Source organism: Taudactylus pleione, unplaced genomic scaffold (genome assembly GCF_031769625.1).
Source record: "Taudactylus pleione unplaced genomic scaffold, aTauple2 ptg000487l, whole genome shotgun sequence".
Classification (NCBI taxonomy): Eukaryota; Metazoa; Chordata; class Amphibia; order Anura; family Myobatrachidae; genus Taudactylus; species Taudactylus pleione.
In genome coordinates this window covers 767300-785253 of record NW_028284889.1, presented here as the reverse complement: position 1 = coordinate 785253, position 17954 = coordinate 767300, and the positions used below count along the sequence as shown (strand labels likewise).

Below are 17954 nucleotides of genomic sequence, written 5' to 3'. Positions count from 1 at the left end.
CACCTGTAGTGCCCACACATTATGCCACACTGTAGTCCCCACACATTATACTACACTGCAGTGCTGCCACCTTTACTGCCCACACATTATGTCACCTGTAGTGCCCACACATTATGCCACCTGTAGAGCCCCCACATTATGCCACCTGTAGTGCCCACACATTATGCCACCTGTAGAGCCCCCACATTATGCCACCTTTAGTGTCCACACATTATGCCACCTGTAGTTCCCACACATCATGCCACCTGTAGAGCCCCCACATTATACCACATGTAGTGCCCACACAGTGTACTCACCAGCAGCAGCCTCAAGCAGCAGTCGCAGCCTCACAATGAGTCACACTGTCACACCCATTAGGCTGTGCTGTTGCTGGGTTAGAGGAGCATGTGATGGGCTCCTCCAATCAGAGCTCAGCACATGCTCCTCTGACCCCACTGCAAAGACAACTGGGAGTTATTACCCAGTAGTGCACTCCAGTGCTGAGTCTGACTGCACTGTGCTTCATTCCCCTGCGTGTAGCTGCCAGCCTTGATGACTGCCCGGCAAGCAGCAGCACTGCAGCCAGCCATAGGAACGGTGCCATAGACCACACTCCCACTTCGGCCATCGTAGGGCTGTGTGTGCTAGTGGTGGGGGCCCCTTTGTGTGTGGGGGCCCCGGAACAACTGCCCCTGTCGCTCCCCCCCCCCCCCAAATCCAGCTCTGGCTATAAAAGAAAATAATTCAAGGATGAAAAACAAATACTTTGCTCCATCTGGCCGCCCTATGTACAGACATGGAAACGCACATATAGTGACCATAACGTCAGACTCCACCCAAATACAGACATAGGGACTCCCAATCCCTCCAATACAGCAATACATGCAACGAGTAATAATGCATTAAGTCTAACATAATAAGTGCAGTATACATTGCATCCATGCCATACATGGAGATTATTATCACACCACAACACACACTATGCTGGGCTGGTTACACCCAGAGGAGGAGGACCTGCTCAGACTTCACCTTATAATGACCAAATACCAACAACAACAAAAAAAAAATTCTTAGAATTTAAAAAAAAAAACAAAACACAAATTTCAGTAGGATATAAACTGCTTTATTCTCTAGTAAGTTAGACATGTTACATACATGTGTATTTGTGTATCCAACATACTGTAGTACCTATCTCTCAGCTTCTGTACATTGCTGGGGGCTCCATTCTTTCTCAGCACTGCTGCCTTGCTCTGAGGCTCCTGCTGATCTCCTCCAGGGGTCAGAGAAGCATGTGATGAGCTCCACTAATCAGAGCTCAGCACATGACTCTCTGACCTTTTGTGCTAAGTCTCATGGGACTTAAGCTGGGTACACACTGACAGATATACTGGCCGATCAACTGTTCGGCCAATATATCTGGTGCCCGTCGGCCAGTGTGTACCAGCGATATGTCTGTGAACTATGTAGTTCACAGACATATCGCGTCGGCTGTGCTGCACAGCCGATGGACAGATATATCTGTAGACATACCTGTCTATCGGCAAGTGTGTATGGGCGATCAGCCGATCGCCCGTACACATGCAGTGGCAGCCATAAGGAGGGGGACAGACCTGCCCCGCCCCCCAGCCAGCGGGACCCGCGGCTGCCTGGAAGATGATGGTCATTCGGTGTATATGAATGATCATCATCTACAGATATATCTGGAAATCACTCGATCTGCAGATATATATTTACAGTGTGTACCCAGCTTTACTCAGCTCTCAGTAATACACTGCACTAGTAATGCTCTCAGAGTACCCCTGGCGCTGCTCTTAAATGTCGGGGAGGAAAGGGGGGGTGAGAAGCCCCCTTGCCTTCCCCCCTCCCCTTGTTTCGGTGCCTATGCTAACACCCTTGTTCAAATGTGTATAATCTGCGCCGCTCACTTTATTTGACATTTAGGATATGTTGCCACTGGTTTATTTTTAGTGTTTTTAAGGGTAGTAAAAAACCATACTACAACTAAGCCACATTTGTGCATTGAATAGAACACCCTTATACAGTATACACACTCTTTCCACCTTTGTATCTCATTTACCTGTCTTGTCCCAACTTGCCCCATAAAACCAATTCTCATTGTTTTAAGGGGACTCAATGCCAGCAACATAATATTACCCAGCCCCCTAGTTCTTTCCCTCAGGAGATACAAGAAGCTGACCCTCTGACAATCTGATCTATGTGTTTCCTATATAGAAAGGCATATCCACACTGAAAAACAATGTCTTCATACACATTGCCTCAATACGCGATGTGGCGCGAGTCGCCTGGCATGAGTGAGCCGCCAGGTGCCGCTGAAGTGGGTACACAGCAGACCGATCCATCACCAGAGCCGAATGGTAAGCTATACACACTTACTGTACCAATTGGGAGCTCGATGGGCTGGGCTGACATCACAACTGGGCAGGCATTTAAATTTGCCCGCCTAGTTGAGATGTCAGTGTCGCCAGTCCCCTGCAGTGGTCATCCGTACACACAGCCAGATGCACATATATATCTGTCAGATATATTGGCATCGGCTGTGCTGCAGGGCCAACCCGATATATATCTGTGACCGACTTAAGTCACAGACATATCGGGTGTACACACCCGTCAATGTACTTGCAATAGAACGAGAGATATGTCGCTAAGTGTTTACCTAGCATTAGTCGCAATCAGATGTGACAAACCGCTTCACAAGACTGCTCTGATTAATCTGATATGCGACATTGCCTTGTTTGATGTGTTTTTACTAGCTGTTTTTTGTTAGCATTAAAAAGATCATGTCCAAGATATCAAAAACATTCCCAATGCATTTACCAGTGGTAAAAACCAGTGACAAGACTTATTCAAAGCAATGCAAGTATGCAACACTAGTAAAAATGCCAGTGTGTATAGTATCACAAGAAACCACAAGTTCTCATTTACATGCATTTTATGTGCAGTACTTTTCTTGCTATTATTATTATTATGATGACGATGATGATGTATAAAGCCCTGACACTAATGCAGGGCTGAATATAAAAAATATCGTGACACAAACAAATGACATACAATGACGTGAAGCAGATTGTAAAGATTGCCCTACACAAATGAGCTCACAATCTAAGAGGAGCGAGGAACACTTGCTACATAAAGCACAATAGTTGAATAACAATTGCAGTTGTTGGCAGACAAAGGGCAAGTGGCTGTCATAAGGTAGCAGCATTGTCAGCCCCCAATAATAATGCAGTCTTTGGTGACTGGCATTTAGGATGCTGGTGCGTCATAGTTGGAATGTCGTTCACCATTTGTCTTAACTAAACCTCCGTCCTTTCAGGTTTTGGACAAGGCTTTATCTTTCGTGCTGCAGGGGCATATCTGTGGTAGTCCACCAGCTTGTAATAGATGTGTAGATCAGTGTCTAGCTTTCGTCAGGGTGCCGGACTGTAGATAGACAGTAATTAGTTAGACAATGTCTAGATCGACCCCAGTTGTTAGACAGTCAATAGATCGACAGGTACAAAAGGTTGACAGGTACAAAAGGTCGACACACTAAAGGTCGACATGTAAGAAGGTCGACAGGTACAAATGGTCGACGGGGTCAAAAGGTCGGCATGAAAATGGTCGACACAAAAATGATTGACACATTTTTTTTTTTAGGTTTAGGGTTAGGCACTTAAGACGAGCCAGTTTCCAATGTCATTCCCTACCATCCAACGTCATTCCCTACCATCCAAGTGGGCATGGAGGGGGAATAAATCCATGTGGCGAGCGAAGCGAGCCACCGTGCCCGCAGCGTGGCGAGCCCGCAAGGGTCCGAATGGTATTTACACCAAAAAACATTTAAAAAAAGTGTCTACCATTTTCGTGTCGACCTTTTCCATGTCGACCTTTTGACCCTGTCGACCATTTGACCTGTCGACCTTCTTACAGGTCGACCTTTAGTGTGTCGACCTTTTGTACCTGTCGACCGTTTCTACCTGTCGATCTATTGACTGTCTAACAACTGGGGTAGATCTAGACATTGCCTAACTAATTTTTGTCTATCTCTTATGCCACACCCCTTTCGTCATTGCTGCAGTTACTCCCCATGTTCGGCGGCAGCTTTTACCACCATCTAGGCAGTGGAAATCACTAAAAGAGTAATTATAGTGGCAGCATCGTTATTATTCTATGCGATACCACTATTAGCTTTTAGAATGTGAGCATGATTCTGATGAGCTGCAGATTGCTGTAGATTCCTAATGAACACTCAAAACGTGAAATAGAATGTCTCACCAATATTGTGCTCAAAGCCCCAAGCCTGGGAAACTGCTGATCATTTGAAGACCTGAAGAAATCAGGTAATTCATAAAAGAAAGTATTAGTCAGAATTTAGGGCCTGATTCAGCTTTGGGAATAGAGTGAGATTTAGCGCGTTACTGATCATCTTATTGAAACCATGTTGCACTGCAGGTGGGGCAGATTTAAAATGTGTGGAGAGATTTAGATTTGGGAGGGAGGTGTCCAAACTGACATCTAAAGTGCAGTGTAATAATAAAGCTGTGCAGTATTTGTGGGCTACATACAAAAGCAGCCAGTATTTTTTCACTACATGCAAAAAAATGTATGTACTTAAACCCCTAGCATTGCAACATGGTCTGTCCAGGTACACAGTTAAGTGCTAATTCTCACTCTAGGCCTGATTTAGACCCGGTCCCAAGCGCTGAGCCGGCTCCGTCGTGCGCATGCGCGAGACCTGGCTAGCAACGGGCACTCTGTCGCTCCGGGTTTCGCAACAAAGTGGGCGAGCTGTCGATGTTGAGTGACAGCTCGCCCCCTTTGGTGGGCGGGCTGGGGGGGGTGGCTGCCCAAACGAAGGCGTTCCCATGAGAACGCCTGTCGTTTGGGGGCGGCTCCACTGACATTACGAGTGTTGTCAGTGGAGAGATTTCGGCTCTGTTAGATACGAAATCTCTCTGGGGCTTGCGGCCACGAGACCCTACCACAAGGGTCTCGTCGCAAGCCCGATGGTTGTGATGGTCTTGACCATCGCAACCATCATCATGGCCGCTCGCTGTAGTTGTGGGTGGTCACCCACAGCTATGCGAGCGGCCAGGAGGCCGTTCTAAAAAAAAATAAACCCGGCCCTGATTCAGAGCGAGCGCTCCGTCAGAGCGACCGGGTCTGAATCAGGCCCTCTATTCCCAAAGCTGAATCAGGCCCTTAGGCCAAACCAATAATTAGAGATGAGCTATTTGGTTTTTCTTGGTTATGTTCGGATTTCAAAAATAGCATCATATTGGCTATCCGGCTCTCACGTGTTTTGGATAGCCAATAAGATAAATCCGAACTTCCGCTAATTTGGTGAAAAGAACCAAGTGAAGAGCAAACTGCTCATTTCTTCCAATAATCAAATCTGAAAAACAGTCCACTCAGGAACTAGCAAGAGAACTTACACTTCTATATATAGGAGACCTGGGACATGAGAGTATGTTTCAAAATTACATTAAAATCATCATGATGTTATATACTGTATGAAGGAATGACTGAGTGACAATGCACAACCTTGTATAGCCTGATGATATTCAAAGTAGTAACAACTTTTGGTAACAGACTTTCTCTGCACTTATGTACTGCCAAAATAATTCTGTACCAAAATATACTGTTGGTGTAGAGTAGCTGAAATAGGATTTTAATCTTCAGCAACAGCGCCAATATTTGGTACTTATCTCCTATTAAAAAAAAGGATACAAATGTGGGAAAATGGGTGGGAAAGCTTAAAAATATTGTGCACTCACCAAGATATACTCCAGTTGGCACAAACTATATCTGTTCAACAATGGCCAAGATTTTGATTTATTAGGCTCACACTGTCCTAACCCTTTTCACTGGAACAGTAGAAGCAATTGACAAGTTGTGAGAAAATGCATCTTTCTCCCAGCCAATACATTACATTTCTGGAAATGATTTGTCAAATGGACCAAATGCTGGTAACTCTTCTGGTAGAACATTTGTCATATCATTAGTAAAATAATTAAAAACTTCAGCCAAGATACTGTACAGTATGTCAACAATTACTGGTTGTTATGGCTGATTCCTTGAAGTGGACAGTGTTACGATGTGAGACCCCAAGCAGATCAAGAAAGGTCATTATATATTCAAAAGTGGATAACCTGAAGGTCATTATATACGTTTGGGCAGAGCTTTATATTCAACACTAGATGATGTGCCTGGTTTCACCCAGATACCTGAGATATTTACTATGTTCATTTCCTTCATCATATTTTAACTTAACTTATATGCTTAGTTCATTTTATGCCTCTGGAGTAAAGGAGTGTGGTAGTATCCTTTTAAATAAATAGCGTTTTTTTAAACTTTTTTTAATATGAATGAATTGATGGTGGGTTAGAAGACGTATGTAAATCTTTTTTTTTCTCTACTGATGGATTTATTTGTAAACCACATTGGTGGTTCTCTCCTCAGGTGCTAGGATCATCAGGCTGCTGGGTGAGCTCACTCTGGAGCAGGCCACGTAGAACTACCCATGTGAGAAGCAGTCCCTCAAGTCAATCCCTATCACTTTCAGTGACTGCCCCTGGGACTTGTTGATGGTCATTGTAAAGCAGACCTTGAGTGGGAACTGCAGCCTCTTGAGCTCAAAGGGGTACTCTGATGGTATGAGTGGTATGAACACCCACTCCACCCCAGCATAGCCAGTAAAAACTGTGGCCTCGATGATGTTCGTATGGAGGGCCTTTGCTTGCAGCATGGTGCCATTGCAGAGTTTGGATGTGTTGAGGTTACGCAGCAACATCACTTGAACCCCCACTTTGGGGAGAAGCTTGTGGGCTGGGATGCCAGGAGGGTTGAAGGTGTTGAGGAACTCCATGGTGTAGTGGATCGCTTCATCCATTTGCACTACCGAGTACACAGACCTGTACTCCATTTCTACCCCTTCAACAACTGAAGTAGATGTCATTAATGACGGTAGTCATGTCATTCTTGGTGGTCAGAATGGCACACTTGCACAGCCAGTCCATGGACTTTTTTTTGGATATTGGCAATATCAGGGTATATACTGGCTGTGAGGTCTGCTCGGGACTTTACTACTGTGCCTAGGCCTGCAGGGATTGTCCCCTTTCCCTCGGATATGAGCTACTCTCCATCCCCTATTTTGAGTAGGTTTTCAGAGAATCACCCCTCAAGTGGATCCTCATGTTCTTCCTGAGAGAGAGTTTACAGATAACGACTACAGATACGACGCCTTGGCGTATGTCCTCGGTACTACTAGCAGAGTCTGCCATAAGTCTCCAGCTAGCAGCATGGTGATACCCCCCAACACTCCATTGTTGCCCCTGATGTCTTTGAGGGTTCTGCTCAGTGCCTCAAATCCCCCCTTGTGCGCCATGGTACTCTTGTGCCAGACAATGAGCTTACAGTTCTGAAGCACTTGGGCCATGTTGCTTTTGAAAAAAATCCCTGCTTAGTGGGTGCTTAGGTCATGGAAGGAATATACTCCCCAAAGTTCAAAATTCTAGGTCCATGGGTTTGGGCTGGGCGTTGATGAGTCAGTGAGTCCGGAGATTTGTTTTTATGTACTAAGATTTAGCAGCAATTTCTAATACAGATAAATTGATGATTACAGTTTGGGCCCTTAGAGCAGCTTTAGTGGTATGATGCACTAGGATGAGTGAGCAGTCAAGTTCAAGGTGTTATGGGAGACAATTTGACAGGAAGTCTAGAAGCTGTCAGAGATAGCCAATAGTGAGAAGGAAGCATGAGGCATAAGTAAAAGAATACACAGTTTGGGAACCCAAACTAAGTTATGCACTTCGTGCTATATTGATAAATTCATAGTACGTTACCATTTTCTTTCCCATTATTATTTAGTATATACAGGTATAATGTTTAAATTCAAAGCTTTGCTATTGTGGTTTGAAAAGAAACTGTCATTTTGAGACATTTTAGGAAACTAAGGCTAGTATTGTATAATGACTAATATTTACATGCTACAACTGCAAACATTCTGTATTGGACTTAATTACACAGAGAGCTGACAGATTCCAGACGTGTGTAACATTCTGGGAAAACAGTATGTTCTTTGTCCAATAAGTGTTTCCCTTAAGCTGATATACAGTACAGTACTAACTTGTTATTGCAGCACATTGTTGATACATGAAAAAATTTTCTTTCCAGAGAAACTGTACAATAAGTTCACAAAGAGAAGTAGTTAGAGGCCGTTTCTTAGTTGGACGCAATTTGCGGGTAGTCGCTGAAGTCTAGTTTACTACTTTATGCTAATGTAAGTTTCCATAGGCCGCTCTGTCCACTGTCTTTCCGTCCACAGCCACAACAGCCATTATTAGTATCGCCAATTGCACCAGCCCCATGCCAGGTGTAAAAGATACATCATAAGCAGGCTTCCATTCTCCATATGCATGACTCAGAAAAGCACAGACGTCAAGCCATGCGCCCACAACACTACCACGAGACAGAAAAATTCCTTGCGGTCACATAGTTACCACCCAGTTCCTGCCTTGTAACGCGCTTTTCACGGAAACACAGATCCGGAAAAGATCCAGACTCAAAATAGGTCAGAGATACTCAAAAACATGTAAAAGTGCATCTGTATACCAAAACATGCTATTTGCGTCCCTACAAAGAGATCTGCCTGACTCAGAATCAGCCCCTTAAAATGCAATGTCAATAAAATGTAAATAACATATGTCTACAAAGTAATTAGAAGCCATGACTCAATGCTGATGTGTTTTACTCATACTGCAGGTATGTGCCACACTAATATGCTCAAATAACAATATACCTGCTCTAGATCCTTCATAGATGTCATGCCTTTATAGGGTACTATTACAAACAGATGGTGAATTATCTCTCTAGCAATCTTTTTTTGCCACGCTTTGTTCTTCGTTCTACCCAAAAAGATCTGGCCACATATATGGACAACCATCCAACTGGCAAATTGCTCATGTAGCTGATACTGCTGCCTTCCTACACAGTATATAATAGACATAACAATCTGTGTGTTGTTAGTTGTACCAATTACATACAGTAGGAAACCTTTCAACTTTACTTTAGCTTTAGGTTACTTCTATACACTACATAGCTAAAAGTATGAGGATACCTCTTCTTATTAGTGTGTTTTGGCCATTTTAGCTACACCCATTGCTAACAGGTGCACAAAACCAAGTAACAGCCATGCTTAAGATGCCACCTTTAAAACAAGTCAATTTGTGAAATTTCTGCCATTGTAGAACTACATCGGTCAACTGTAAGTGCTGTTACTATGGAGGAGAGATGTCTAGGAGCAATAACAACTCAGCCGCAAAGTGAGAGGCCACATAAGCTCACAGGAAACAGAGTCCCGGAGAGTGTAGTGCGTAAAAATTGTCTTTTCTTGGTTGCAACACTCACTATCAAGTTTCAAACTGCCGCTGGAGACAATGTCAGCACAAGAACTGGTCAACGGAAGTTCAATGGATTGGGTTTCCATGAGCAACGAGCCACACTAAAGTCTCAAATCACCATGCACAATGCCAAAAGTCACCTTGAGTGACTTTTGGTATAAAGAACAATACCATTAGACTCTGGAGCAGTGGAAATGTCTACTCTGATGTCATGTTTCACTATCTGGCAGCTTGCTAGATGAATCTGGGTTTGGTGGATGACAGGATAATGCTTCCTGTCTCAGCCAACAGAATACAATGACATTCCAGAGAATTGTGTGCTTCCACCTTTGTTACAACAGTTTGCAGAATGTCCTTTCTTATTTCAGCGTGAAAATGTCCCCATACACAAAGTGAGTTCTTTAAAAAAAAATTGTTTACAGAGTATGGTGTGGTAGAATTTGACTGGCCTGTCTAGTGACTTGACCTCAACTTCCTTGAACAAGCTGCCACTTCACTGCAGCTGTGAGGGTGTCTCATCCACTCTGCAGCATAGCTCTGTTACCAGTATCCAGACTGCACCTTTTCAGTCTGTGTTCAAGCTGCTGCAATCATTCGGCCTTTGATAAAGTTACTGTTCACCTCCGGTCCCATTCCAGTAACAGTTGCTGTTCTCCTCTGGTCCCATTCCGGTTCAAGCTCCGGTTCCATTCTGGATCATGTTACTGTTCTCCTTCGGTCCCATCCCGGTTTAAGCTCCAGTCCCAGTCCGAAACAAGAGGTTGCTTTCCTCTGGTTCCAATAGTGTTCCAGCCTCTGGTTCCAATCTGGTTCGAACTGCTGTTCACCTCAATCCCATTCCGGTTCAGCTCCAGTCAGGATCAGCCTGCATAGTATTGTCAGTGTCTCTCATTCAGGATCCAATTCAGCCTGTTTGTTTTATCCTTGTCCCAGTCTGTGCAGAGGTCTGAAGTAACCTGTTTATCTTAAAGACTATTATAGTGCTTCAAGTGCCAAGTCTTCAGGCTGCTGTTATCCTGACTTCAAGCAAATCTTCTATTTCCAACTCACTTGCATATTGCAGGTTCAAGTGACCTATTCTGGTTTACACTTCAGACTGTATTACTGCGCAGTGAGGCTACTGCCTATCTCAGCATAGCAAGCTCCTACCTGTTTCCAGGACTCTCTGCTGCTCATACAATCGGTACTACCTGGAAGGTGGTAGTTGTTCTGAAGGTCCTCTCTTTGAGTGTTGGATTTGTGCTGAGTTTCTGCTGGAGTTGTCACTTCTTGTGCTGGGGACTGGGTACTGGATCTATATCCCTCTTTGAGGGTGTAGGCTCCAGGCACCCAGTTAGTAGTCGGTTTGTACTATCTTCTACGGATTCCAAACGGACTATTGATCTGCTGCATTACTTACTGCTCTGTTCTATGATTTCTCAAATATTGTTTCCAGCTCCTATCTCCTGGGTTCAGGGCTAGGGGTTGAGTTTGCTTCAACTGGTTCCAGGGACAGACTGAGAGCCTTACAGAGATCTCTGACTTCTTAGATGGCACTAGGCAACATACCACATGGGTCATTTCCAACCACCAGCACTCCTCGTCGGCCCAGTCCACGGATCCTGACAGATCTGACTATCCAAATCTTGACAATATGTTTGTGGCTACCACATCTAGTCTGGGATTTGGGAACAGTGAGAATAGCGTACATGATAAGGAACAAATGCACATCGAATCATCTCTTTGAGACATCCACCTGTTTGATATCTGTGGACATAAAAAGTGCTTTATGTGAATCAGCCCACACAGATACACCTATTATAAATTAAAATGTAAGTGTCTCCCCCAAAACTGTGAACAGCATCTATCTCCCAGGCAAAAAATGGGATTTTGGTACTTACCTGTAAATCCTTTTCTCTGATTCCACAGGGGACACTGGAGGTGCTTACGCTGGGGTATAGAGGTATGGTTAGCTGGAGCTGGCACTAATTAATTCAAAAGTGTGAAGCTCCTCCCCCTCTATTCCCCACCAGCCCTCAGTTTAGAAAATGAAGGCCGAGAGGAGATGGAGAACAATAGGAGTGAAAAGGAGAAATATCACACAACAAAACCATACAACATACGGAACTAACAGGCAGGCGAAGAGCGCTGAGGTGGGCGTCCAGTGTCCCCTGTGGAATCAGAGAAAAGGATTTACCGGTAAGTACCAAAATCCCATTTTCTCTTTCATCCACTAGGGGACACTGGAGGTGCTTACGCTGGGGACGTCCCAAAGTTTTCCCCACGGACGGGGTTGCTCTGAGGGACCTGCAGAACAAGGCGGCCAAAACTGTGAACCAATGACCAAGTGGCCGCATGGCACCATTGTAAAGTGGAGGCACCCGCACCCACAGAATGTGTTGACCGACGATCATTACTGACATAACTTGACTGCAGAGAGCTCCAACCACATCCAGGGTAGAAGACACACCCGAGTCCTCCACCAAAGAGGCACCACAAAAGGTTGGCTTATGTGGCAAGCCGACCCCACCTCAGGGAGGAAAGCGGCTACCATCCTGAGTACCGCCCTATCAGCATGAAACACAAGGTAAGGACGCTTATGGAACAGAGCCCTCCCATTCCGAAACTCTGCATGCCGAAGCCAAAGCCAAGAGAAGCCCCAAGGAGCCATAGGTGGTACAAAAGGTGGCAACACCTCCTGAAGAAACGGCTGCATCTCAGGAATGAGGAGCAACTTACAGTGAAAGAAATGAGAAGAGCAGAAACCTGCACTTTAGAAGATCCCAATTGCAGGCCAGAAACTGATCTGGCCTAGAGAAAAAAACAAACAACGGAACAACTGCAAAGTTCTAGACGGAAAGCCCCGACTGGTACCCATGTCACATAAGAGCGCCAGGTGCTATGATAATGCGCAGCCGAAACCGGTCTCCTGGCGCTAAACATGGTGGGAAAGAAAAAAGCGTGTCTGGAATGCTTTTGCATCGTAAGATATCAGTTCAAGAGCCACCCCGTAAAATGCAGTTTCGCTAAATTGGGGTTGACGAAAGGACAAGGAGGAACTGAAGGTCCGAGAACCAACTAGTCCGAGGCCAGTTCGGAGCCACTAGAAGACTGAGGTCGACTTGTGTTTTATGCTATCTTGTAAACGAGGAATTAGTGGAATCGGAGTAAACCGGTAATCCAAGTTATAGGACTGGTAGAGTGTCGACTGCCCTTGCCTGCGGATCCCGAGTACTTGACATGTGTGCTGGAAGCTGATTAGTCAATCTGGACACCATGGGGTCCACCTGAGGACGACCCAATCGACTCACGAGTGCGTGGGACACGTCCAGGTAAAGCCTCCATTCCCCAGGGATGGATGTCCTGGCGACTTAGGTAATCTGTTTTCCAGTGGTCCACTCTCGAGATGGATACTGCCGACAGGAATAACGGCAGACTGTCGTGCTACCAGAGAATCTGAGTTACTTCTCGCATGGCCATGAGACCTCGAATTCCACCCTCGAGGTTGACGTCAGCGACTGCCTTCGCGTTGTCTGAGTAAAACCTCCCCGGAAGAGACCTTAGCAACTTTGCTGCTTGTAGCAGAGCATAGTAAATTACTCTTAGTTCCAACTCACTTATGGGCCACCCTGTTTCCAGAGGGGACCCACGAACCTTAAAATGATAGCCAAGAACCACTGCTCCCCAGCCTCGTAGGCTGGCGTCTGTAGTCACCTGTCGAAATTTCTGCCCGCCAAGAGATTGTTGGATTGTGTCCACCAGAGTAGACCAGTAGCCGGAACCAAACGGATCCATTGATGTAGATGCAGGCGAGTCCCTGACCTCTGTGATAGCAGGTCTAGCTGGAACACCCAGGTGTAGAATCGTCCGAATTGAAGTGCTCCGAAAGCAGCTACCATCTTCCTCAAGAAACGTAAACCAAGAAGCATGGACACCCTCTTTGGTCAGAGGACTAACAACCGGATATCCCGGCTTAGTCTTCCGGAATGAAAATCCTCTGAAATACCGTATCCAGGATCACCCCCAGAAACTGGAGTCTCTGGGATGGACTGAGGCTGGATATCTAGAAATTGATTATCCAACCATGTTGGAGAAGAGTCTGGTATGTCAGGTAGGCGTGGTCCAAGAAAAGAGATTCCTATGGAGCCTTGAATAACAGGCTCTTAGGTGAAAATGCGGGGAACCGAGGATAACCCTAATGGCAATGCCCAAAATCGTTAGTGATTTTTCAAAATTGCAAAACGCAGGAAGGCCTGGTGCGGTTCCCCATATGGGAACATGGAGATAGGCATCTTCTATATCCAGGGAAATGAGGAACTCTGCTGGTTCCAACTTGCAAGACAGACTGAAGTGACTCCATTTTGAAATGATACATCCTCAGATACTAGATTAAAAACTTCAGGTTTAAGATGGGTCTGACTGAACCATCCGGCTTGGGCATCACCCAAAGATCTGAGTAAAGCCCCATACCACGTTGATGCGCTGGAACTGGAACAGGCACAGCAGATTGTTACAGAGACTGCGACCAAGCCTGTTGAAAAGACCTTAAGCGAGTTCTGTACCTGTGGTGCAACCTTTTGTGGACGACCGCTACCTCTGCCGCCCCATGTCTACTTTTGAGCACCTCGGGCCCTACCCTGAAAGGGCTGTGGGTGCATGAAAAGACTGAAACGAGGAACCAGAGTAAGGTCTCCTGGATCCAAAGCATATCACCAGTGAACTGTAAATATTCAACAGCCCTTCTGGATTCTGCGGCCGCCTGCCAAGAGCGCAACCAGAGAGCTCTGCGGCCAGAAATGGCCGAAGCGGATATGCGAGTACTGATCTGACTGCATAGATCATGAATGTGTTTCGCTAATAGATGCAACTCTGCTCTGGATGTACCGGAGTCCAAGCTCGTATTCAAGTGGTCCGCCCAGCCAGCTACCACTTTGTTAATCCAGGCGCTAATAAGTTCTAAGTTGAACCCCCCCTGTAGTATAAATAGATCGGTCCAACTACGATAAGAAGGGGGTCTCCATGGTAGATCTAGGATCTGTCAGACAGTCAGAATTAAACGTTCCCCCACCGTAGAGTATTAAGTAACGTAACACTCGACATTGGAAGCATTGTTTTCTTAGAAAGACGAGAACGGACGCATCCACCGGAGAATATGTCACCCACCTTTCCATCATAGATAATGGAAAAGGATAACTGGGGAGGGGGGAAACGACGTGGAATCTGTATCAAACAGATTAAAAATCTCTGAGTAGCGGGAACAGATTTTAAATTCTGATTTACGGATCCTCATGAGCGTGGAATTCCCAGTCTGACTTCTCTGTCTGTAGGACAGTCATCAGAGGGCGCTTTTGAGTAGTTTTTTTTTTGTAATAGAAAATGGAGGGTACAGTAGCCTCAGTACCTATAACCTCGGGTATTGATAGGTAACGCCCTATGAGGGCGGCAGGGGGCTTGTCTCAGACCTTCCCAGAGGGAATAGCATTAGACCCCTTCAGCTGTACCTGGAAGAGACGTGAGTGAGGGTGGAAGAGGAGGCTTCTGCCCACACTTTCCAGGAAAATAAGAAAGTTAGCCCCTTGCGGGCTCGCCACAAAGATATATTCCCCTCTCACTTGGATGGTAGGGAATGACGTTAGACACTGGTAGATGACGTCATCGTACATCTATGGAAAGGGATCTCTCTCTTCCCCAGAGGCATGGAGGAAGTGACCTCACATGCATGTGATGCACTCAGTGTGTAATCTTTTTTAGGTGCACCGGTCCTGGCAGTACTGCAATACCAGGTCAATGCGTGGAGTGGACAGAGCAAGCTCTTCTTCCATCTCCCTGTTCTAAAAATCCATTTAATCTATGGCCCCCAGATAGGGGGCGGATCAGATATTAAACTGATAAGAACAGATACTACACTTGATCTTAGCCAAAAGGCAGAGAAGCGATTCAGCACTGAGCTTCCCTTCCGCTCCCAGAGAGGTTGAGACCTACTCATTTCTGCTATCACATCAGCGGCCCATGTAGGAGTGAGTGAAGCAGAATTAGCCATGGAAGGGACTATTAAACATTTTGTTTTAAATACATATATATATATATATATATATATATATATATACACATACACTCATATATATATATACATACATATATATACACACATCTTTGTCCAAGGCAGGACTTGATCCTGGGACCTAGTGGTTTAGGGACGGTGGAGAAGCCTACTGCCTGTCATTTAAGACAAACAGACAGTATCCAGACTATAGAAAAAAACAGAAGGCCAAAGGTGAACAACTCCCCAGCCCACAGATTAGCTCCTTTCAAGGGGAATCCAGCCTTTATTTAATCAACTGCAACACTAACAGGGAGAGATGCAGGCATACAGTAATAAAGACAGCAGACACGCTGTTTGTAACAGCTCCATGCCGCTTAGAGAGCGCGTCTTTAGGCTCCGCCCCCTTTACATGCTAAAAGCAAAAGTGTCTTCTATGTAGCCATAATCTCAGCCCCGCTCTGCTGCCTCCGCAAAACGCGTGTCCAGCGGGGGCCATTGAAAGCTGGGAGCAGCGTGAGCTATGTATGTACACAGTGTGTACTACAAGCGCTGGGCAGTAGAGGTTGCATAAACCTTGGAAAAGGCAGACACGCTGTTTGCTACAGCTGTATGCCGCTAGTACTGAGAGAGAGAGCCCACGTGGATATAGGCTCCGCCCCCTTCTTTATGTGAAGGTCTAAAATTACCTCTGCATTTTATGTCAGCCCCGCAATGCTGCGCTATCCAGTGGGGGGCTGAGAGCTTTGGCAGGGAGCAGCACAGAATGTGTCTCCCACTACAAGCGCTGGCAGCGTGGGGGAGCCGGGGGATGCGCAGCTACATACTGACTGCGCTCCAATGGAAGTCTCTCTCAGCAGGTCAGCATTCTCCTCTTCTTGCTGTGGAGATGTGCTGTGGCGATAAGGAGCTGTCAGTTGCTTTTAGAATAAGCACTGTGCACTCCTTCCTGAACTTTAGAAAAGTCAGGGCGCCAGGTACCCGGACCCCACCTTTGGTATAGGTGGCGAAGGATACCTAATCGTGTAAAAGATGCTATAAAATAACAAAACAAAATAAAATAAATGTATTGCTGGAGCACAGCCTGTAGTGACCAGCTCCTAAGGCACATATTCTAAACTGAGGGCTGGTGGGGAATAGAGGAGGAGCTTCACACTTTTGAATTAATTAGTGCCAGCTCCAGCTAACCACGCCTCTATACCCCAGCGTAAGCACCTCCAGTGTCCCCTAGTGGATGAAAGAGAAAGTAACAGTGGTCACATAATCCAGGATCATGAAAATTAATCTTTTAATTCAATGTGCAACACTAAACAGGCCATCAACTGCAGATCAATTGACTGCAAACTTCATCCTGTGATGCGTGCAGCTAATTCATCAAAAATAGACTGACCAGAGTACACAATATCAGAACTGGAGTACAGTGATAATCCTCTCATCACACATCCAAGACATGTTTCAGTTCAGTTGTGCCCATTGATCACTTACCTTCTCCAACGTGTTCTTCCAGGTCCCAGCGGCCATTGTCAGTCTCTCACGGTGGGGACCTCTGATGCTCTATTTCTCTCCTTATCCCTAATCCCTAATATTCTGACTATTGCCTAACCCTAACCCCACCTCTCGCAGCCTAACCCTAACCTCCCCCCACAGCCTAACCCTCCCGACGGCACCTAACCCTATCCGTTAGCATTCTCAGAATGTTAACATTTCACACGGCAACAGTTGACACTGTGAACATGTCAACGTTTTGAGGATGTTGCCTGTTGACAGTTTGAACCATGTTAACATTCTAATGTCGACATTATGAATGCCTACATGGTTACTGTCGACCTTCTGACCGGCCTCTACAGGTGGTCCTTAAACGTTTGTTCCATTGAAGGGCTCTGGTATTTCCATAAAGTTTTGGGGTGCACTTCCTGGAACGGTTATTGTTTTCATTCCTTTGAAAGCAATGTAAAGGTTAATTGCTACTTGAAGCAACTAAGTGTTGATTTCTTACATGACTGTTGGATGTTTTCTTCTCAGTCTCCAGATCTGAACCTCATTACAGTATTTATGTAACATTTTCAAAAGAGGCCTGAAACTGCATTTTCAACCATCCTCAACCAGATGTCAGTTGAGCGAATATCTTGTGAAAGGATGGTGGGTGCAACCCTCTTGCGCATTTCCAGGCACTGGTAGATTCAACATAACTGTACAAATTGACCATAATGGCCAATTGTGGTGGACTAAAGTCCTTTAAAGTGACTTTAAATTGATGTTTCCAATTATATAATTAGTTTGCTTATTGCTCATCTGAATATTATATTTTAAGTAACTGTAAGGTCTAAATAATTCCACCATGCACATTATTTAACCCACTGCCGTAGGAGCAAGTTACTTCCACAGCAGAACAGTACACATCGTAAGTGACAGCTTTTTATAAATGCACTCTACGGATTTCTGGACTTAACGGGGGTAGGGCCAATAATGTCACAGCAAATTAAATACATGCAGACTTGTTTACTTCACAACATCCTATCCAGATTCAGGATGAGCTTCAGCTGTCTATAGCGGAG

The 17954-nt window shown here is 45.4% G+C and overlaps 1 protein-coding gene and 1 non-coding gene across 4 annotated transcripts in view; both read right to left on the bottom strand.

Moving 5' to 3' along the window:
- The window catches only part of LOC148502647 (ras GTPase-activating protein 4-like), a 203912-nt gene that overhangs the window by 104922 nt on the left and 81036 nt on the right, over positions 1–17954 (bottom strand). The window lies entirely within an intron of this gene.
- On the bottom strand, positions 15106–15296 carry LOC148502648 (U2 spliceosomal RNA). Its single transcript, XR_015869990.1, has one exon. It is a non-coding gene; the product is annotated as a U2 spliceosomal RNA (small nuclear RNA).